This window comes from Lonchura striata, chromosome 2, assembly GCF_046129695.1.
Source record: "Lonchura striata isolate bLonStr1 chromosome 2, bLonStr1.mat, whole genome shotgun sequence".
Taxonomy (NCBI): domain Eukaryota; kingdom Metazoa; phylum Chordata; class Aves; order Passeriformes; family Estrildidae; genus Lonchura; species Lonchura striata.
The window spans coordinates 67,746,511-67,771,249 of NC_134604.1; the positions used below are offsets into that span (position 1 = coordinate 67,746,511).

Below are 24,739 nucleotides of genomic sequence, written 5' to 3' on the forward strand. Positions count from 1 at the left end.
ATTTATCTACCAAACATTTCATAACAGATGCTATTAAAATAATTATTGCATGCTTTCTTATCAGTTCATGTTCTTGAATAGAAACATAAAAGAATAAAAATTTATATACACATGTTGTAAATTTTTAAAATTACAACTTCTCTTTACACTGACAATATGAACTATAAACTAGACTTGAAACTAGACCTTGTTTTTGTAGATTTTTGGTCAGAAACTATAAGCAACAGCAAAAACTGAGTTATACTGGATTTCCTTGCACAGAAGTAAACAGAATGGTGCCTATGGGAAAAAAATTGCCGGAAGCAGGAGTGCACTTTGGTATCTATTTGGGTATAACAGCGAGGTCCCTATCAGAACAGGAAACATTATATTCCTGTTTGGTGCAAATACAGGCTGCCAAAAGGCTCAGAAGCTGAGACTACCACCTGCAGATAGCACACTTCAGAGGGAGAGCACCGTCCCATGATGAGTATGCCTGGAGGCCCATAATGCTGAACTACCAAATCCAAGTTGAGTCTTGTTACTGTGAAGCAGCCTGAGTATATTCTCTGTGAGCTCAAGGAGTGATGAGTAAGACACCTTCTTTGCTAACTTGGACACGAAGTGCAGTTACAGAGGGCCTTTACAACCAAAGCACTGAATATCTCCAAGAACAGAGACACATTTCTCTGGACAGCCACAGTGCTGTCAGAGCAGCCTCTTCAACAGTGTATCTCCACCCAAGTGAATCTGGAGATACTCCAGATTCATGGCAGCAAATAGGACAGTCCATCTCCCCCTCGACTTGTTCAGCTCTGTGAAACGTTTGACAGAGCATGTAATTAAAAGATCTACTGAGCTGATATTAACAAATTATACTGAGTAGTCACCTATCTCATAAGGGGTTGTTTTACAACCTGTCTCCTCTCCCCACCCTTCCTCTGACAACAGGAACCACCCTTGCCACTGCAGCATTCATTATTAAAGGGGTTATACACCCTGATATCTCTGTTCAGTGCCTTTATCCTTCTGGATAGCCCTTTGCAGCTATGTCTATGAAAACACAGTAATACCTCTGTCCACACCTAAAGCAGCACTGCTGTAAGCCTGAATAATTCTTTTCTATAATGTTTATCAGGATTCCTGAACATTAAGAGTATCTAACTGTGGCATCTGAGTAAAGTCATTCACAAGACAGGGCAGTCACAGCTCAGATATGCACATTCAAAATTTCTGCAGATTTGGGTACCTTTTTCTATGTTATATTCCAGATGCATATTAAAGGTAAGGCTCCATTTTTTAGATACTTTTTAGTTTTGTAATGTAAGAAATGACAGACAGTAGATCTGACAGATTACTGAAACCACCCTATTTTCATCTCCTGTGAGATGCTGTCAGAGACATACAAGAATTTTGGACGAAAATGGGTTATCAAGTTTTAGAATCATAAAAGGAAATCCCAATTAGATGGAATACTTCAGGTTATCATTGTCAGTACAAGACAGCAGATTTAGGCATCATACATCACATCTGTCAGTAAGGAGAGACTGCATGTTAGAAGCAATCACCTAGTTTTGCAAATCCCTGTCACAAAATGCACTTTTCAGTCTCTGGTAACCTGAAGCCATTACCCTGTGCTCTGGGGGAGGAGGATTGTCAGGAGGACAGGGAGGAAGAGCTTTCCATACCAGACACTGTTTGACACAATGTAATTACTGACTTTCATGGACATTACTTCAAAGAACAGGGACAACCTGAAGCAAGCAATCTCAAGCCAAACATTACATTCCTTTGCAGACACACCACCTTTTCAGTCCAGTATACAAAGGGCACAGTCTCCTCTACAAACTGAAGAAAATCAGACCCTGAACAAGGATAAAAATGAGGAACCCAAAATAAAGTACAGTATGGAAATAATTCATTTAAATGTGAAGTGTTGCGCAATTATTTGTCATATGCTATCTAACTTTTTATTCATTCTCCTTGAACAATTCTATTGTAAGTATAGTATTTCTACCCAGGTATTATTTACATCAAACCATGACTTTCATAGATCTGTGGTTTGCTACATCAGCCTCATTATATAATATATATACAATATGTACACAAGTCACAGAAATAACAGATACTTCCACTGTGCCCAACTTTTTATTCTGAAAAAGGAGCATTTGTATTTGTATCTTTTTAGCAGTAAAGTTTGAAATGCCTTTAGTAGGTACACATTGTTCTTGTAGATATTATTGCTAAATATGCAGTCTTCCTAACATGTAATAATCTTTAGAAGTATCAAAATTATTATACTAAATATACAAAAAATGCAGTAACTTCATAGCTGTACAGTAAGATATCCCAAATAAGAGTTTGTCAAAACACGCCCCGTTCTCCAGAAACAACAAAATTGAGGGAAGGTAAGAGCTGCATCACTCCAGCACCCTCTGTTGGCCCTCAGGCAGCATGGTACCTTGTGCACTCAATATCCTGAAGCTGAGACAAAGATTCTTTTACTGAAAAAAATACATACAGCTATATACCACAACATAGTTTAATATCAGATTACTCAGTATTGCTGGATCTGTCATGTATTAGTCCATTTTTGCAGATATTTATAAATGATCTAATTTTGAGGGCAAAACATTCTTTACAAGCTCTGTGTGTGTCTGATATTTCTGACAAACACCAATAATAAATGTCACCTTGCATGCAGCTCTCACCAACAGAAACAACAGCTCTACAGAAAGAACAACTCAACTCTTTTTACGGAACATTATTCACTGTGGCTACTGAGAACTAGCAGTGCATACATTATGCAGAATATCATCCACAAAAGAAAATGCTCCAATCAGGTCTCATCAAGCACACAGAATAAAGTCCAGATGCCAGATGCAAGGTGAGCTAAATATAAACTCCATACACTGTGCACAGCCAGATGGTGTCATTTCCAAAAGCAAAGGCCCTTAGCCCAGCGAGCCTGGCAGCTGCTTCACAAAGCCGGCTCAAAGCTTTGCAAAGGCAGATGCGAAGTTGCAGTGGGGAGCAGAGAGGAAGAGGAAGGAGGAAGCAGGAGGGCTAAGAGGAAGAAGTGGGTGTGCTCCCACGGAGCTGAGGGAGGTATGGGCAATAAGAGCCGCTTCTGAGAAAAACCACTCAGGGTGGTGATAACCAGGGTGGTTATCGGGGCTGCTTGGTCCTTTCTGCCCCTCAGTGTGTGGGAACAGGGGAAAGCAACCTCTTCCTGGCTGTGCAACAAGAGGCAAAGACCTGCTGCCTGGTCATCTCACAGTCCTTGAGCCACCACTCAAGAAGAGGACAAGCAAAGGGGAGGCAGGACACAAGCAGATCTTAGGGAGCTGTCTGTCAGCTTCCACCAGCCAAGCAGTTGAGTAACTGTCTACCTTATCTCCCTACGGCTAAGCCAACCCTGGACAGAACCCAAAAAAACAACAAAAGAGCTTTTCTTCACTGATCTTAATGACAGGGAAAAATTTATTCTTGTAAATGTCATCAGCTATTGCAAACCTGCTCCCTTCACTGCCTCTTAACTTCACACCTTTAGCCTCTCTACAGTTCTGTACCTCCTTAGTTTTGTTTTCACAGCATCCTGTCTGCTCACCTGAAATTCATACCCATTGTCTCACCACCCTTCTAGGCTCTGTTCTCTGCTTCTTTTCTTTCCGACATGCAGCTTCACATGATTATCTCCTAATATTTCAATGTTTATCAACTTTGAGATGGTGCTAATAAACAATGATCTGTTTGATAACAATCTCTAGAACATGCAGAAATGCATACAAACTTATAACCAAACAAATCTGTGGTACTATTTGTCAGAAAGCATTACTATCCTATTTCAAATATTTACACACATGCTTCTAGTTTGGGTAATTTATATTATACCACTTAACTGGGATGGAGAAATCAGTTTGATTTGGAATGTCAAGATCTGAATTATTAGAGTCAAATATTTATTACACAGAACAAACTAGAAACTACCTCACAAAATCCATGCAGTTCATTTGAGGTCACTGACTAATCAGTCCAAGAAGCCAGAGGTGGACCCAAAGTGAATCCACATTCCCAAACCTCAAAACTGAAAGAAAAACCACAATAGAACACTTGCATTTTCCATTTTCAGGAATCACTAGTCTCACAGTTACTTTCAGGCATTTATATTCTTGCTTTATACTAGTTTCTGCTGGTAGATTTCTTTCTCTTTATTTGTTCTGTTATTTTAAAACAAATTCAATGCTTCATTTTCCATGTTTAAAAGGTTTGGATCTAAACAGTAAATGGTAGGAATTACTTCCTTTAGGATTTGGCTGTCATTAGGTAGCTGACTAGGGCTGCAGTAGCCTGTTCAGTAACAGGTTACTTATGCAACCACGTTCCTCTGCTTAGCAACCCCAAGGGTGGGGTCCAAAACAGCAACTGCACCAGTCACATTTTGTAACTAAATGTGGAAGAGAAAAAAGAAAAAGAGAGACAGGAATGGGAAGTGCAAGGGGAAATAGCACTTTGCTTCATGAGAAATGTAACTTTCTAAGAAAAGAAGGCAACAAACAAACACAGGCTAATGAATCAAAAGCAGCTAAACTATTTCTCACACAGAGTAGTAATTAGTTCTGAGATCATAATATGATAATGATTCTTAAGTGAAATAATTTATGCAGAGAACATGTTAATCCCTGCAAAAGATCACGTAAATACTTTGCTATTCTTGCACTAATCTTCTCTTTCCACCAAATGCTGAAAAAATCTTCACTTACAATAGAGTGCTGTTAAAAATGATCCTGGTTAAATAGCTGAATGAATATGTTGAATACTTACAGAGAAAGGTTCAGTACTAGTATCTTTGTGTCAAGATATTAAATTTTTAAAAGAAATTAAAGCAAACATTAAAGATACTGTTAACAATTTTAGGAATAAAATTAACTATTAATTTAATTTACAAGTTTGTGCTGGTTAACAATAGGCATAATTACAGGCTATAATACATTATTTTGAAGATTTATAAATAAACATTATATGAAAGAATCAATGAAACCAGTACTACAAACAGCAGTGTATGAAGAAAACCCAAAATTAAAAACCCCACAAAACCACCCAAAAGTATTTGGGTACACAAAATAGTACCACTTTTGTGTTCATAAAAACCTGTTCCAGTTCACAATTTTCCCATCCTTCAAAAATTTAGTCTTTCTCTGTTTGGCCAGGAACTGATTATGTACTACAGAGACAAAAAGCTTAGCTGGGGATGTTGACCACTTATATTCATATAGAAGTTATATTTTTCGCTTTTTAAAGTATTTAATGCAGAGGGGAGAAGCACATCTGAGCAGCAGGGATGCATTCAGCCAGCCCATGGGGTGCAACGCCACACCAGGAACATCTGTGCTTGCTTCAGAGCAGCTACACAACGTAAAGTCTTTGGTCTGGGGGCTGGAAGGAGCAGAGCTCTACCCCTTGCCCACATCCACCCAAATAGCTGATCTTCTGAATGTTTGGTTTGCCCTGGCAGGCCCAGGCAGCCTGCAGCTCTGAATTGGTGCAAAAAGCTCAGAAAGACAGTGTGAGCATTTCTGTTGCTCCAGCTCACACTGCACACACAGCACCAGTGCTTGTGCTGTGCCCCCATGCTCTCACAGACATCTGGTACTGCTCTTCACTTGTACTCCAGCTCTCATCCCAACACACTGTCTCTTACACAGGAGCCTTCTCAGGTAACTATGTTGCTTCACACAGTAAGTAAATGCTTATTTAGTAAGAACTACTCATTTAGTAAATACACTAAATGAAGAGTTGAGATGCAACATTCATGCTGTGAAACAGATTGATAAACACACAAACACAGGAAGGCACAACTCTCTGATGTGTTATTACACCGTCTCTAGAGCTCAACTTGGCAGACTGTTTCCTACCAATTATACATAAGATAATGTGCTTCTTTAACATTGACCTAATTAGGGACAGACTGTATACCTGTATGACCTGATTACTATTAGCAAAGGCAATTTGCTCTAAAGAATTCTATGGTCCTAAAAACATTTCACTTAATTCACTGATAGAAAAGAAGATAGAGTGATAAAAAATAAACACCTCAACTATGAAAAATTGCTAAGTGAAGGCTAGGATCAACCATGACTGCCAGCAGGATGGCAGTACCTGGATTACTGTGGTTACTGACAGCTCCAAGTCAGCTCTCTGGAGAGCTCCACATTGAGTCAGCATCAATAAATGCCATCCCATTCTAGTTTTAAACTCTCCTGACTATTTCATAAGAGAACATTTCAAAACCCAACAGTTCTAGATACATTTCCCCTCAAAACTGCCTGTCAGTCTTGAATAACTTGCATTTGTCAAGAAGTTCAGAAGTGAAAAGGACCAAATCAGACAGTATTCTAAAAGGGTCCTAATATCTATGGTAGAGGATTAAACATACAAAAAAAAATAATCCCAAAAACAAAAACAACCCCCCCCAAAAAAAACCCAAAAAACAACCCAACCCTCCTTCTATTTGACGTTAATAACTTTCATTGGGAGAACTTGAGCACAGCCAACACAAGAGAGCTAGTGAGACAGAGCGGAATGTAGGATGACAGAATCTGATTTCCTCCTGGTGAAAGTGATCAATAACCCATGGCCTCATGGGACTCAAAGCAATAAAAAGAAAGCACTTAATTGCTCAAAAGGTAAAGAATTTTCTACATGCAACTAAAAGGCTTCCTACTGCAAGAATCTCTAATGGTGCATCAGGTGTTGGTTTGGTGACTACTGCAAGAGTGAAGGTCCATTTGAATAAAGAAATGAAAAAAATCCCCTTATTAAAAAATTCATATTTTTAATGTGAGACAAAAATCTAATCTTTTGCTAGTCTTCTTTGATGTGGCTGGCAGCAATAGTATTCAGATAGGAAGTACTACTTTTGTTTTGATAGTTTTAATTAAATTCAATCTCTAAAATGGCATTTCATTAAATAACTTTCCTTTTTCTGAACTTCCTCCCCACTCTGTTTTGATTAATCAGATATGGAAGCAACTTCAGTGACCCAGACAATGGGTTATGCAGCTTTCAGTAAATAAACTCCGAATCAAACTCTTACACAGTCTATAGAACATCCTGAACTTTTTCAGCTTTACTTGGAAGCACAAGCATGAAGAACAACTTGAAAGATGGGTAGCAAAAAGTATGGAACAGAAACATATTTTACAGAGACCCTTTCATGATCTGCAGATATTTTGTCAGCAGCTAAGTAGTTTAAGAAAAGAAACAAAACACCCACTTCAGCCAGTACTTTCACTTCATGTCATAAAATTAGCCATCTATTTAGTTTAAATTTCCTTTGTCTAACTAATAGGCAAATTCTTTAGTACAGCATTACTTTTTTCTTTTTCCATCTCAAGTAACTCTTTAGTATTTTAGATATAGAAGAGTAGAAATTGAATAATAAATATAAATAACAACCAACAAGGTCCTCCCCTTGAGTTAGAATTTATTTATCCATCTCTTATGTCTTTACACTGAAAGTACACTCCTTCAGAGTGAATAATGAAGAAGAAAGACTAACAAAAATAGCATGTAAGTCACTTTCAGTTGTAGTACCAATCAGTTTACAGCCCACTTACTTATTAAAATACTTAAAGTCAAAAAAAAAAAGACAAAAAAAGAAATACAAAACCAAACTCCAGGTGCCTAGATTTGATAATATGAGTGCTCTAAATACTACTTTTAGTGAGTGAACTTTCTTGATGTCACGCCGATGGCAATCTCAAAAATGAAATCAAGAATCAGAACATAAAGGTTTCCAAAACAATAGATAAATTAAAAAGAGACATTCAGTTGTAAAATTATTTTTAAAATTACTTCATTTAGAAAAAGTAAACAATTCAGAAAGTGTCTGTAAGGATTCCTTTATATTTGCAAACAGTATTGCTTTTTCAGTTGTACAATAAACCACTATTAATCACGCGGCCAGCAAAGTGCTTCAGAATAAAGCAGATGAAACCTTATTTGAAACTTATACCAACAAAACAAGATGAACATGTATCTTGACTAAACAACCTTTTCTCAAAATTATTAATAGTGAGTCCTTAATGTGTTGCTCTTTTTCACCACGCTCAGAAGATCCAGACCTGCTTGTCTCTGACAGTGAAGCCTCTGATAAAATGTCTACCACTCTCTCATAAAAAAGGTAGGAAAATGACATGATACAATTCCAAGTTTTGAGAGAGAAACGTGAGAATATCTGTGACTTGAAATACTCGCTACTATCTGCTTTTCTGAAAAATAACCCAAAATCAAACCAAACCACCACTTATAAAGAAATAATGGAAATAAATATTAACAAATGCATACAACTTCTGTGATAATGTTCCCCTGTATGCAAATCACAGACAATAATATATACAGAATTAATTTTTTCATGTTTAGCAACCTATATGGGAAATAAGGCATAGGAAAAGTATTTAAATTCTATGGAAATATCTAATAGAAAACCAGCAAGTACCAGGTAGCAAAAATACAGGCGTAACCCTTCATTCACCTATTAAAAAGAAGATACCCCCTTTGCCTTGCTGAAGATGTGCACACAAAACCAGCCATTTTTTTCCAAGATGTTGTTTTGAAACTTTTGAAGAGTTAATTAAGGAAGAGTGTCTGTGGCATGTATGGAATTAGACAGCTTTCCTTCATTGTGTGTAGATTTGAAATGTAATTCTAACTGCCCAGTAGATCTCAAAACCCAGCCCATATCAGCTCCATTCAGCAGTGCCTCACAGGTCTCACAAAGTGCACCTGTGCTGCCAACACCATGACCCAGGCTCGGTGCAGCACATGAGGAATTGCTGACTGCAACATCCAGAGGGGAACCCTTGCAGCCCTCAGACTTTCATTTCAAAGGGGTGAACCAGCAGGTAAGGATCAGACAACAGCTGCCATTTACTGAAGAGACTCCCTTTAATGATGGGGCCATGCTGAAAGATCAGTGGTTTTTATTTTTGAGGATAATTGCATTTATTAGCCTTTGATCTGTATCATTTTCACTTCTATTTTAATTGCCGAGCCAAAACTCCCTTCTCACAAAAAGTAACCTTCACCAGTCTGTTCTCAAAAGTATATTTATCAAGTTCACATTCCACAATAACATGTTTGTCTGAGACCTTCAAGGTACTGGAAAATCTTATCTTTTTTTGCCATTAATAAGAATGTTTTCAGATATCAAACACAACACTGACTGAAGAATGCAGAGGAAAACACAATCGTTCTACATCAAAATCTTTTGAAGAGGACCTCACAAAGTATTATTATTACATCTACAGGGATTGCTGCTTCAGGTACAAAGCCTCTTTCCTTTTCTATACAAATCCATTTTTAAAGCATTGTGCAGGCAAGGATGCACAGAAGCATGAAAAGCATACAACCTTGGAATAGTTTCTTCTCACAGACCATAGTTGGTCTGTATAAAACATTCCATATACAAAACACCAACGTACTAGATTCAGTTCTGGGACAGGCAACAAAACTCTGGTCTGAAACACCAATCATTAAATACATTTGTCTGAGGAAAAGAAGAATATTTAGACATACTACAAACCAGCTGATGGAAAAAATGCTTATCACTTTTATATATATCAAGTACCTCAATGATCCACTAACATAATATGTTTAAGAAATTCAAACCCTCTCCCTTTCCTTTTAACTTTTATATCTTAATTCCTTCGTAATCATTAGTGCCAGTCTATTTTTCAACAGAAAAAAAGCACAGGAAGCCTGTGCAGCTTTATAAATTAATGAAATAACTCAAGTGCCCCATCATGTAATACAGATCCAAACGTTTTGTTACGTGCTGTATGCTACTCCTGACTTATTCTAGGCAATAAATAAACTAAAATTGAACCTGATATTGACATTTGCCATTATTCTTGAAAGTATCTCTCAATTCTATCCTTTGACAATTGCCATCACTACTTCACAGTAACTACTGAACTAATTTTTGTATATGATTACAACCTGCTTATAACTTAACCAGAGATTAACCCAATTTATAACTTACACTAGAAAGCATGCAGATGTCTCTTTTAATGATTACTATAAAATGTATAAAATGCCCTGCAAACTTGTGGCATCAAAAAAAGTGAAAAAAAAAAAAAAACCAAAAATGAATTATGTGGTATTTATACAGAGATTAATCCATATTGCTCATTCCCCCCCACGCACCTCCCCCGGGTAACTTCATTCAGCTTGCAAGCAGAAAAAACAACACTCTCAGCTCCAAGATTGTTCTACACAAGCCAACTTCATGTATTTTATTTATTTTAACAGGCTATTAATAAGGGAAAATAGCTCTTGCTACTGAGATTTCCAAAAAGGAATTTATGAGAAGAAAAGTTTGCTACAGGGCAGACAGACTGTATTTAGAACTATTGTGTATGTTTACTGATTTCCATCATACATTTATAAAACTAAATCATACGTTCATTAAGCGAAACTGTTTATAAAGGCATGTAGTTCTTCGCTCTAGCAGATCTACAGGTTTATCCCAAAAAATGCTTTCCATTACTTTACCTTTGCAACAGCAGTCAAATTTTTATCTGTTTTTAAAAGGTTTGTTTTTAAGCTTTATCAGGACTTGTAACTACTGCTCCTTAATTCAAGATGGCCTGGGCTATCTTACTAAATTACTTCTAAACTAATGATTTAAAAATTATATGACTAAACCCAGAAGGAGATAAGTTGTAACTTTCTTTCTGTGTCCTTATCTTACTGAATTTCATGATAAACATTCTTATTTATTTGTGATCTGTGTTAAAGAAATACAGTAGTACATGCAGGCTGGCCACATATATCTCCACTAACAGCTTTCCATTTTGGAACTTTTTGGCTTATGCCAGAATTTTCAATCTTAGCATGGCAATAACTGCATATTTGTGTGTTCTTCCACATATAAACCATTGGTACTTTACCTAAAAGTTAATGCAAAAATCTGCCACAGTCTGTGCTAATGTGTTTCTCTGAGCTTTTTTAAAGTAAAAAGCATGCATGAACATCAAAGCACAAGCTGAAAATGATAGTTTCTAATCTTAGACACGTATCAATTATTCACTAGCTTGTTCTGCTTGAGCTTTATCATATAGACTTCACCATGGCAACACTGTTCTTCCCTTCCTAGCCTTAATCAGTGAATCTGTAAACTAATATTAGACTGAGCTGCTCGATTACTTAATATTCTGCTTATTACAACACAAACATAGACATGTCTCTCTTATTACATCATGAACCCTACACAGCTTCCAAGATATCAATAAATTTTTATTTGTTCTAATATTGAGATGGTAGCTGTCTAAGAACAGCCAATTCCTCTCTTAGTGCTAAATATAAATATGTAGCTTTGAATTACCACTTGCAAAATTCAGAATGGATTTTAATGTCTGGATGCAATACCTCTTTTGTGGTCTTTTCACAAACTGGGAAATTGTTGACCTTCCAAAACCTGTACATTTTAAAGTCACTCTTCAGTTTTAGAACTATTTCACTTGTTTTCAGCATATCTGACAGTCTTCTTGGTATGATATAATTTCAATGTTTTCTTTCAGTTTCTTTATGTTTTCCAGCATTATTAAACATGTATATACACATATAAATGCATCCTTTTCTAGCTCATTTGGGCCCAGGTATTTTATTCCTTTCAATGATTTTCTTCTAATTTCTTTCTTCTTTTTGTCTAATTAGACTTTTCATCACCCATTTCCCCTGTGTTTCACCAACACTCTTGATCCTGTTAATTCTCTCCTTCTTTTAGCTGTTCCATCACACAATCATGCTTCCTTTCCCCTTCAGACTGTGAAAATTGTTTACATAGCTCATTAATCCAGAAGAGACATCCTTAATGCTTTAGTGCTGCAAGGTTTCTCCCCTCACCTTGGAAAGCAATAAAGCCAACATTTCTTGTTTCCCAACTCTTCCTTTCCCGCAAAGGTGTCCAACTTGTGATACCTCTGCTGGGGTCTCTAGGGAGCACTGATTAAAGTTATGCTTCTGAGCACCTCATTATCATCTTGGCAGCAACTTCTAAGGCTTTTATAATAAATAAAAATCTGAATGTGTCTCTAATATAAAAAAATCAAACTAAAGTATTAACAGCACAGAAACTGTGATATACACAGAGTTCATGTCCCTCCCTAGTAAGTCCTTAATATTGTTCCCATATTGTTCTTGGCTAAAATTATGAACTATGTGATATTTCCCTTACACATTCCTTATCTTCACCACAGTTAAAAGGAAGCTGCTTCACGGCCACAAGACTGTCTGGCAAAGGGGGCTGTTCACTGGCTGATGCTGGATAATGTCAAGACTGCTCCACTCTTAGTGTTTGGGAAGTGTGGGACTACACCTTCATCTTCAAGTGCTGGCAGCCTCCCTTTGGTTTCAGCTGAGATGCAGTTAATTACCTGCTCAGTAGTTGGTACAGTGTATTTTGGATTCAGTATGAGAATAATGTTGATAATGCTGTGATGCTTGGTTGTTGCCAAGTAGTGCTCACCCTAAGCCAAGAACTTTTCAGTTTCCCATACTTTGCCAGTGAGCAGGTGCACAAAATGCTGGGATAGAGCATGACTGGGACAGCTGACTCAAACTGGCTAAAGAGATATTCTATACCATAGAACATCATGACTAGTATATAAACTGGGGGAGTTGACTGCAGGGGGAAGACTCAAAACACCACTGAAGAATGCATGTAGTTAGGATTTTTAAAATACTTTTTCCTATGCATCAGTGACAAGGTCACCACACCTCCATATTTCGAGCCAGCCAGTGATGCACACATTCCCAACACAGTTAACCATAATGCTTCAGATGTGAATATAAACCACTACATCGCACATCTTTCAGAGAGCAGAAGCTGCTCCACCAGTAACAGAGGGCCCTAGAATTACACTTACAGTTCAGCTTAGCTTATACACACTGAAAACATCTCCTGCTTCAGCTTCCTTACTCCTGCACAAACACTTAAGTCTCTAATCTTCAGTGTTCTTCTCAGAGCTTGCCAAGGAAATGGAAGACCCTGACCACACACAAGGCAAAACTTGGGTTCTTGATTCAGTCTACTCATTCATACACTAGATAGCAGGTGCACCAAATGCCATTAAGAGCCATTCCTTACCATGCAATTTGCACTATTTAAAAGCATGGATTATAACCCCAGTAATGAAGCACAGTACTCTCAGATCACAACACAATTTGACTACAAGACTTTGAAGAGATGGCTCACAGATAGCCAAGCTCATTTAGCAAGCAGGTCATAAACCTAAGACAATAAGGTTTCAGAAGTTGAACTTGGAATTATTTAACTGTTCTAACTTAGATCCAAAAATTATACTTCCTAGTTAAATTATAATGGTAAAGTTACTATTCATGCAAATAAGCAGGATTTTTAAATAAAAGCCTAACTACAGGAACTGATAATACTGAAGAATTTCTCCTAGAAATACTGAAAGCTATCAGCATCCTCAAATGAGACCTTATTGTTAAGCATAGCATGAAATGTGTTTCTTTAAAAATATGGAAAATACTTCTTTAGAGAAGAAAATGTTTATTTCAAGAAACAGCAAATAAACTAAACTGCTATTTGAAAACCTCGCCTTGAACAAACTTGGCTATTTTGCTATTGTTACGTAAAAAATGCTATGTTTGTTATTTTTCACTCTGACTATCAATTAAGTCTCAATAATCTCTTTGTTTAAGTAGTAAAAATTCTATGATGAACATAAAAGAAGACTATGGTGGAAAGTGTTCTTTTCCTATTTAACATAGTCTTCCATCTGACCAGCAGCAAAATCCACAGGACTTTCTGTATCATATGTAGCCTGATGATGGAGAGTTAGAATGGGGACTTTTTTATTTAAATTGTAGAGCAATAGTCCATAGCTGATATTTGGAAGTGAGAGGTTATATAAGGCAAGTTAGAGTGGATTTATTTTCAATACTTAAAAAAAAAAAAAAAAAAAGATTAACAACACACCCACTACAACCTGCACTATACACACTAATTAAAACTTAATTGAGTTTTCATATCTTTCAAAAAAGAGAAGGCCAGACAGTTACTGGGTGCAGTACATTCTGGTTATGACTGATAGGTTTAAGTGGAAATTAAATAAAAATAAAATGGTTCCAACTTAATTAAAAATAGCAACACTATCTATTCAAAGATAGATATGAATACACTCCAAATTTTAAAATGATTTTGATTTGAAAGATTACTTGTCATGATAACTGGACCCAGCCCAAATTGCTATTAAAGCCTAATGCACTCAGTGATGTTGAGTGGGATTGATCCTTCCAGCAGTAGTGAGGATAGAGACGAAATTAAGAGTTACAGTATAGCAGCCCACATCTTAAAAGTTAAGTAAATGATGGTCCTTGTCTCCTTAAGAGCATCAAGTGCCATAAAATTTCTGACCTTAGAATTTTTCCTCAAGACATTTCAGAGGATACATGTCAGCAATTACTAGGATATTGTAGCTCTGGGATACCGTAACAGTTTTATGTCTCTCATATGGCATTAGGGTCTTGATTTAGTTTCACACACACACACACACACAAACGTCCAGTGCTGCTTGAGATGCTGCAGGTGTCAGCTGGGGAGGATACAGATCTCTCATGAGTGAAATTAGTTACCCCTTCATGGCCTTGCTTGGGACAAAGAAAACTAAGAAAAAGCATGAAATCTGTTCCCCACCACCCAAATACTGAAGAAATTTGAATATGCTTCAGGAAACAACAACAATTATTTCAAAGCATTTAAGTTAATAAATAAACAGGCAGAGAGAGAGAAAAAGAAAAGAAATTCTAACAGATCAGTCTTAGTTCATTTATATCTATCTTGTGAAAAAACTTGTGTAAAAATTAAGGAGACTTGATACAGAATTGCATTACACAATATCATGCCCTGGCTGGTCACCAGAATGCCTATGATTAGCAACTTTAGCTTCTGGGTTTAATTGACATCCCCACATATAAAAGAATAAAAGAAAGTATTTACACAGAGATGTCAGAGCCTTTTCAGGTATGAAATGGAGATCACAACCCAGTAACATTAACTACAGAAAGTACCCAAATCTACTTTTAACTTCCATAGATTTATGCACAGCTGGGGTAGATGGAAAAATGAACTGCAATGACTTGTGCCCTCTTTGAGAGTTACATAAGTTAAGCTGGTCAGTTTATTAAAAGTAGGCACACTGAAAGCATGAAATCACTCAAGTTATGCTAGGACAGAAAGCATGGACTGAAATAGGTTGATCTATCAGTCTTACCCACAGTGGTTTTTTGGTTTGTGCACTATCTACATACAATTTACTGTATTAGGAGATTTCATTAAATACATCAAAGATAATGGGCTGTATATTAGACTGGGCAAAAAAAATCAATTAGTCCCAATGATTGGTTATTCGCACAACACAAGCAGGCACAATGCACAGGCTGTTCCAATATGATCATAATGATTTTTGACTTTGTGGCACTTGCAGTGGCATCAAGTCATAGCTGATTTAGCAAAAATTTTTATTAAAGAAAACAAAAAACAACCAATCAAACAAAAGAAAAAAAATTGCATTGTTGAACTACATGCAAAGTTCCAGTAATGATGAGCCAAATATTCTTGTAGAGAACAAATGTAGTATGGCAAAAGCGTCCATCAAAAACTCTTGACAGGTCAACGCAGATTCAGTCCATCTTCTTGTAAGACTGGTTTAGCAGGCAAAAAGGTTGATCTTCCTGCAGCTACCACACTGTAGGAAGAGCATCCTTTGGTTCACTGCTCCTTTGTCCTCAGAGCAGCCCACCTGTGTTCAGTGATGTGCTTCTGCTTCAATCATGAGCAGGTCTAGAGACTGGAAACCCACCAGCAGCACTGACAGCTTTGATGGCAATGCCAGTCACTTCCATCTGCCATTGCTGGTACTGGATCCTTGATGTTTACGAGCAGCTCCCATTTCAACTATAATTGTAGGAATCACGAAAGAGTGACCAAACGGCATCATTAACTTTTTTTTAATCCTGACAAATTCAAGAATGATTGACTTAAAGTAAAACTGGATCCCTCACAAATACATCTATGAGGCATATCTAAGAATACTTCAGAAGAGCATATGCTGGAATTAAGTAATTAAATTAATACTTTCTCTGCTAGTCTGTATAGAGAGAGCTTCAAACACAAGATCTGTGTCTGCTGCTAGAAAAAATACTTGTATGTGCTGGGAGGAATATGTTAAAAAGTCAAAGACTGGTGAGGAGTACTATAAATCACACAAATGACCTTGCAGCTGGAATAGTCCTTGATAAACCTGTATGAACTGCAGGCCAGTGATTCTCTAGGATTGGGCCAAAACTTAACAGTGCCTGCCTCTCCACTTGTGTGCCTCTGCCTGGGTATTGCTGGGGGATCACCCAGTTAATGAGGTAATAGAAATAAATTTATTCTTTGAGTTCTACCTGCAAATTTGTGGTTGCACTGCCTGCCAGGGTCAGCTCACTCAGGTGATATCTTACCCAGAGATACAGCAGGAAGAAACTCTAAGAAGTGATAGTGGTGATCCCTCAGAGACAGAGGTCTGAAAAGAAGCTGGTATTTGTTCTAGCTAGGCTGTAGGTCCAGCTCTGGTATCTGCTTTATACTACAGAGTGATGTTTGGTGCCTGGAATTATGAAGTTCCCTCACCCCAAAACAGGCACCATTCTGCACTCCTCTCAATTCAGTCATTACTTGCCAAGGGCATGTGACACAGATTAATGAGATGTTCTTTTGCTAAATGAAGGCTTATAAGAAAACATTGAAACATGCTTCAAAAACAGTGATGTGGGCTTGTCATTGCTCTCTGTCAACGGAATCCTGCAGTGCGGAAGCTCAAAGAATACTTTGCCAACTCCTGCCCTCAAAAATTTAACTCTAAGCTTCATTAATCACAGAGTTCCCACTGAAAGGAACACAGAAGCTATCAAAATAGCTCATACAAGTGCTACATCTAATCCAGCACGATGTCTGTTCATTAGCCTGTGGCAGATGGTTTGACAGAAGGTGCAAGAAATTTGTCAGCGGACAGTTCTGGATTGGGAAAGTGTCTCTTTAGTTGCTGCAACTAGTTTGCTTGTATTTTGAAGTGCAAGGATTTACAGAAGAAAGGAACTTCAAGAATACTTAAATGCATATATTGCATTTAAGCATGTAATCTTCTGTTGTAGAAATAATAGAATTTTCTCCCTACTCAGATATTTTTGTTAGTTAATTACATAAACTAATGACACAGCATCTAAAAAGAAGTTCTTGCATACTTGAATTTTTTTAGTTTATTACACAGGCTTTAGCCTTTCATCAAGGAGGATAGAGACAACATACAATTCCCTTTCCTCATCAAGGCTAGTATTCTGCATATAGTTCCAAAGAGAAAAGTTTAAAAGTGCCAATCTTCTCAATCTTGCTTTATATGGAAGGTTTTCCAAAGCCTATTTATCATTGCTGACAGTCTACATTTTCAACTTCTACTCTCTTTCTTGACTACAAATAGCTTCACATAAACAAGAGATCTCCATCTCTTTGCTCATAACTGGTTGGGTCAGGAAAAAAATAATTGCAGGACCTGGCTTATCTATCAAGCCATCAACACAGATGGGATATTTACTGTGATGTGTATTTATTTCATTTTATTTCCTTTGTCAACAGTAAGTAAATATCCCTTTGTTTCCTTTGCCAACAAAGTAGAACACAATATATGTCAACAATGAATTTCACATAACACAAACTTATTCAGAATCTAAAGCAAAGTAACCTGCCATCCTGAAGCATATCAATACTAACTTTTTACCCAGAACAGTATCACAGTACTCAAATCAATAGGCAGCAGTTTAACTATTGCCTTTTGCACTCTTCTTCAAACACAATGTTTATTATGAGAACAAAATGCTAATTCATGGTTTTGACCTACTCTAACTACTACTGTAGTAATAACAAAGTACACAAAGAACTACCTGCCACAGCAATGCTCAAATATGGCTTACATGGCATATTAAGGATATAGGTATTCTTCCCCATCTCCCAAAGGGGAAAAGAAACAACAAACCACCTATGTGATTTATGCAAATCTGTCAAAACAACAGGCAACCAGCTTGGCCATCTCCTCCTTTCCCTCATTTTTCAATAATGGCAGAAATGAGAAGAATAATAACATTGCAGAATGCTTCAGGCATCATTTGAACATCCTTCTCAGGCAGATTCACTGGCCTGAGGACCACCAGATTTTCATCAGTCACAAATTGTTCTAGCATCAAGGCAGCATTGTGCATCCTCCCAAGGGATGGGGAACATAATCAGACTGTTTAAAGAATGGAGACTCATTTGGGAATAGTGGGACTGTAGATCCTGTTACTATATACCTCAAAGCTACGTATTAGCATGTGAATTACTAGATCAGAATTATTAACCAAAGAAAGACTCCACAGCAATACTTACAAGGCAGAAGAAAGAAAGTAGTGATAGGAAAAGGATAGCATGGAAATCACTCTAAAGACAATGAAAAATAGCCAGCTACAGCAACATTCACTTTCCACACTGTTTCTCTCTCCTGACAACTTTGACTGTATGAATTAGGAAATTTTAGTATTTTCCATTTTTTATAATAAATGTATTAAAAATCCCACTCTCACTCTTTAAATATGCTTATAAATTTAAATTGCAAATTCACTAAAGAAATTCACTGGAAAGCTGGCAAAAGTTAATCATGTCATCATATTAAATACCTGTATTTACAAAGAACTTTGTGCACTATGCAATCTGTCAGAGATAAGAATATGTTCTTGACTGCTCCTTTTGGCCTCTTATTTGTGTAAATTTCATTAGCATTTGCACCTGAAACCCAGTGCAGAATTCAGAAGAAAACAGTCTTGATCCACATCCCTCCTAAAACAGACAGAAAGTAAGAAGAACCTCCGAGCTTTTGGGCTCTGAAGTTGTATTTAATTAAAATACAAAAATAGGAACCTGAAGCAATGCAACTGGGCACAACAAGAATTCAAGCTGGCTTGTTGCCAATTGACACTATTGAAAAAAGTTCAGAACCAAACCTAACCCATAGCTGTACCCCTTTGGGAAATATGCCTTCCTCTGGACCTTATTTCATTCTCAATAATCATCAGCTACTTCCTCAGGCAAAGAATATCCACATAGTTTCCTCCAAGAACTCATAAATAATTTAGAACAGTTTGTTCTAAATAACATCACTAAGAATTTGGTACTTCCATAAGCCTATACACAGCTTTAGTGCCCTAAAAATCTTTTACCAGAGAACAACAGGTAGTTCAAGAAGCCATCCTGAGCACCAAACCAACTCTTTATACTGTTCACCACTCAGCCTTGTCCTTGGATTCATGCCCTGTACAACAAATTGCTCCAATCTTAGCAGCATGTCCAGGTTCAGACCCACGGACACAGCAGTACAGACACAGCTGCTGAGGTCCGACTTCTGCTGGGGGCAGACCCATTCTTCTCCATCTCCCAAACTCTACCAGCACTGCACCTTCCGATGCGCTCACTCCATCCTTCTCCTTGTTGCACCTCAGAAGCTGCTCCAGTTGGATCATAGCTTCCTTGATGGTAACTGACCTTCTCTCCCCCTTTCAGAAACATTCAGTCTGACTCAAGACGACACTCAGGGCTAAACAGACAGGCAGCTGCTCTCTCATCCTTATGTGATAGCGTGATAGAAGTGTTTTCCAACAAGACACACTATGTGTACAAAGCATGAAAACAAATTGTGTACTTTTACCTTCCAAGATGACATTAGTACGCATTTTAGGAACTTCCAGAGCAAAATAAAAGCCTTATATTTCTTCTGAGGGGCACCTGCCTATTGAGACTACTGTAAATGGCCTCAGTTGTTTTACTTGCCATGCCTAGACTGTGAAAAAAATACCACTGCAGCATTATTAAGCGCATGTGGTGACAGAAAGTCCTCATTGCATCTGCCTTCCAGTATTGCTCCTAAACAGGGAAAATCAGCTGTACAAAATTCTTACGTGGCTCTGACACTGCTTGTCCAGACTTACAAAGTATTTCATGTTATCTTTTTATGAGACTAACTTTGAAAAATGAAGATTAGATTTAGGCCTAGATGATTTACAGCTAGCAAGTTAGTCACAACTAACAAATCATGCAATGAAATCCAAGAAGCTATTCAAAAAGTCAGCTTGACATGAATCTAAGAATAACGCAGATCCTTTTGAAGAATGTATCCAAATTAGTATAGTCAGAGGTATATACTCTATTTTTACTGGGACACTAATGATTTTCAAAAGGTTTTACTGGCCCTCATTTTTTCCCCCATAAATGGTCATTTCTTCCCCTTGATTCTTTATTATGCTCTTCATTCATTCCATCTCTATCCAATTTCACCCTTCCAATGCCTTCCTATAAATTAAAAATGACATTTGTTTTTCCAATCTTTGCTTTTCTTTTATCTCCTTCTTTGGGATTTTACTTCTCACCTCCTGCTTTTACAGCAAGACAATTCCTGAGAATGTACAGCTTGTCAATACCAATAGCACACTTCAGAGTCCTGCAAGGTTTAACTGTGATTGATCATTATTGACAGAGAACAGTTTTCTGTTCTTCTTTCTGCAATTAAAGAAGCGGTATATTGATTTTAATTTTTTATGGGACAACTTCCTATTTGCATGGTATGCATTAATTTCAAGACAACTTCTGTAATATCACTTCCAGAACAAGATTGCTAAATGACACTGCAACAGACCAGAACTGAAGTAACACATCATTAAAAAAACTGAGATAAACACTGTGTTGGAGTATGTGACTCCACAAGTACCTCTAGCAGGAGCCTTGTATTTACAGTATGTAAAAGTATGCTAAAGCTTTAACGGTATGTTAAAGCTTCTCTTCTTTACAGGTGACCCAATCCTACATGTGACTCTGCACTCATTATACAAACTCTTACAGACATTCAAGATATTAAGCTGAAGGGTATGAAGTAAAGGATATTAAGTAAAAAAACACTCATCAAAATTTTTTGCCTGAATGAATTGTAGCTATTGCTGCTTACAAAATATTCATGAAATCTTAGAATTTAGAAGGGGCAAAAATGTGGGTCTGACAGTTATTAAAAATAAATCAGTATTTTTAGAAGTGTACTATTGACACTAAGCATTATAAGAAATATTATTTTGTTTCATCACATGTTTTAATCTTTTCTTACACAATTCTCATTTTGGGGATATATCTCTTTAAGGAGAGCACCAGAATCCCAAGTGCTGCAGAATAATTAAAATACAGATTTCAGGTCTGCTTTGCTAAAGCTAAGAAGCTTATGTGATCACAAGGTCTGCGAACATCTCTGTCTTCCCCTCACAATAGTTTTGAACCACTTGACAGATATTACTGATTTTTGACAGGATAGCAACCTCTAAGGTAGTTAGATTGCTACATGCTTTACAGAAACAGATGGCCAAGCGAAGAACCAGCTTCTGACAAACAGCTCCAATGATGCCCCGAATGAGATGAAGGCTGGAGTATGGATTCACATGATATTACACATTAGCAGAGTCCACATGGAGAGAAACCTTACCATGCCTGCAACATAATAAAAACACTGACCAGAGTTATCCACCAGAGGAATGATAAAACACAAATTCATAAGAAAATGAGCTTCACTAACTCCAGACTTCACAGGAGGGAATATTTAACTCTTAATGGTGATCATGTTACTTTAATTTTCAATCTTTTAATAAAGGTTGTCTAATGAAACTATTATTAGCCAAAACAATCTCTCTCTCAGAACATCTATTGCTACAAATATCCCCAACAAGCAATGTATACAACTTTCTATGTATATAAGATGAAGAATTTTCAGATACTGAAAATGTTCATTCAGTAATAACCCAGTTGACAGTGCATCTATAGATCAACCAGATCCATTAAATAATCTCTGAACAAATGCTAAGCATACAGTTTTCCTTCCAACTCATTTCAAATCTCATCATGCTGTGGGAAAATTAAAAAAAAAAGTGAGACCGATGAATTCTGTGAAGTCTGTTAAAATTGCCTTTTAAAACAGCAATGTATGGAAACACCAATTTAGGAATAATCTAGGCAGCTAGGATACTATTACAAACAATTATGGTACTTGTTGTCTGTCATTTAACCCTCAATGCCAACACTAACTACAGCATTATTTGTAGTATTTCATCACACACACAGAGCTTAAAAACATGCTCTGGCCCAGAAACACTAAGCTTGTCAGTCTTGACAAGTAAGCCTGTTCCTACCATAGGAGAAACTTAGCTTGCTTTCTGAAAGCACCAGTTTCTATTTTCTTTATGCCAAGTACACAGGTATGCAGTACTTTTTCTGAAGAACAATATTATCTACTCAAAATATTTGTGTTTTTTCAGATTTTTAGTAAAGACATCTGAAAGAAAATATAAGGATGTAGCAGCTGACTTCATCAAGTCAAAAAAACCAAACCCAAATGTCATTGCATCATTTTTATACAGTTTGTCAGGTACACATAAAAGTCCTGCAGTGAATGAATAGAGGTGTTCTGTTTCCAAATAAAGCCTTCCACAAGGTGAGACAAAGATTCTTTTTCAGGGACCTGTTGTGCAAAGAGCGTATCTTTGAAAACTGATTTCTATCTAAATAAGAAAACACCTATTATTTAACTTAGAAGACAGCAATATCCTACAGCACTGTTGAAAGTGTTCCACCCCCTTACAAGTGGAGTGGCTCAAGAAGTTCCAATCTTACTCCACAAAGGTGCTCCAGTTTGCAATCCCATGTCAAAGCTGTATGCTCTGTCATGGCCTGATATGAAGGTCTTGCAAATAAGAAAAAAAAAAAGAATAAAATAAATCCACATCCTAACAATCACTCATTTATGATGACAACTGACACTTGCATTTAAACTCCTTTCAAAGCACTCTAATTAAGTGAAGCATGAAGCATGGACTAATATTTAATAGACCTTAGTAATGCTATTTGTAATATCATGTCTTGTTCCAGCTCATTTAAAAATATGTTAAGAGGTTTGTAAGAATCTTTTTTTCTCAAGAACAAATTTCCAAGAAGTAAGTCTTAAGTATGACAGTAAACACCTACTACATTTTTAACCCTCTTATACATTTGCCTAAAGCATTTAAGAACATTTCTTGGCTGACATGGATAATACAACAAAAAAGTCAATGAAAGCTATTATTTTTATCAGTGCTATTTTGGGAAATAAACTTCAGTTAGTAGGGACAGAAATACAGGCTTTAAATTTAGGTTCTCACTTCCCTGCCTGTAGTCACCAGAAATTCTCCCATCGTTTCCCCAGCCTGACACTGCCATCTATAGCAGTCTCCTACTTGCAGCAGTGATGCCAGCACAGATGAGAACAAAATGTGTGGTTATATTGCAAACAGAAAGCATTTTGTGAAAACCGGGTTTGGATCATACATGAATACAATTATTAGTGACCAATAACTTAAACTGGTGGAGTTTTCATGGGATTCTAGTCTAGGAAAGTTAACTCTCAAGCAACAGCACTCCTTTCAGGGCCAGCTGGGTGTACCTATGCAAATAATGGATTCCTTTATGGAAAAAAGAAAGCCACCCATCACACACAGAAGGTGAAGGAACACTGATTTGGAATAGCATTATATGCAATTTCAATCAAAGTTCAAACATATAAATCCTCAAACATAGTAGGGAGCCTGACAGGAGCAGTGGTACGAACTGCAGAATTTCATCATTTCAAAACCCTCCATGGAGCTTCGTGTGAAATCTATAAAGTTTAAAAAAGTAATAAAAAATTCCTAATCAGTAACAAAATGAAATTTATACTTAGACTCACAGGTATTCCCTGAGTAATACTGACTGGTGCCATTCTACTACACAATGGCAATATATGAATATATATTTCATAAATATATATTCATACAGCACATAACCTATTCTTTCCAGAAGCCATCGATACCAAGAATTTAACAGTATTCAGAAGCAATTGCTTAGAATAAATAAGAGATGATAAGCATCCCTCATTCAAGATGATATGATACTAGAATTAAGCAATACTCAGGAACAGACTGTACTATAAAAATGCTTTTTTACTGGGTTTTAAGCCAAGCCCAGAGCTCAGGAGATCAAGTTAGTATGTATCAGTGTAATTTCGGGCTTGTTTGTAGATGCTGTTTATATTTAAAATACCTGAAAACTCACTAGGACAGCTGTTGGAACACAAACTTCCCACGTTTTCCAAGTCCAAAATAAAAGACCTAATTAGCAAGTACAGGCATGGTCTCTATGTCAATTCCGCAAGAGAAGTTGAAAGATACACACCCCAGACCTTCCTACAAACTGATGATAATGGGATTCTCTGAGAAACAGTTTCTGTTCCAGATCTTGCTCTAACACAAACAGAAATTAATCTGCAACTGGGCAGGTTTCACATCTAGATGAATGTTGTCACCACTACAGTTCAAACTATAAACTTTGTTGGCAAAAGAACTTCTTTTTCCCGAATCAATCTGGTGGAAAGCATTAAATTAATTTGGCCTGAGTCTAGAAACAGTCTGGCAACAAGCAAGGAAATAGAACACCAGCATAAAATACTTGCCCCCCAAATTAGCCACAGATCTAGACTGGTTACTTATATCAGCAACAAGTATGTCCAAAATTATCATAATTATGCATAATAACATCTGAAGAGGCTATTAAACATTATTCAGA

At 37.0% G+C, this 24,739-nt stretch overlaps 1 protein-coding gene across 7 annotated transcripts in view; it reads right to left on the reverse strand.

The window, feature by feature from the left end:
- FRY (FRY microtubule binding protein) overlaps positions 1-24,739 on the reverse strand; it is a 221,714-nt gene that overhangs the window by 193,340 nt on the left and 3,635 nt on the right. The window lies entirely within an intron of this gene.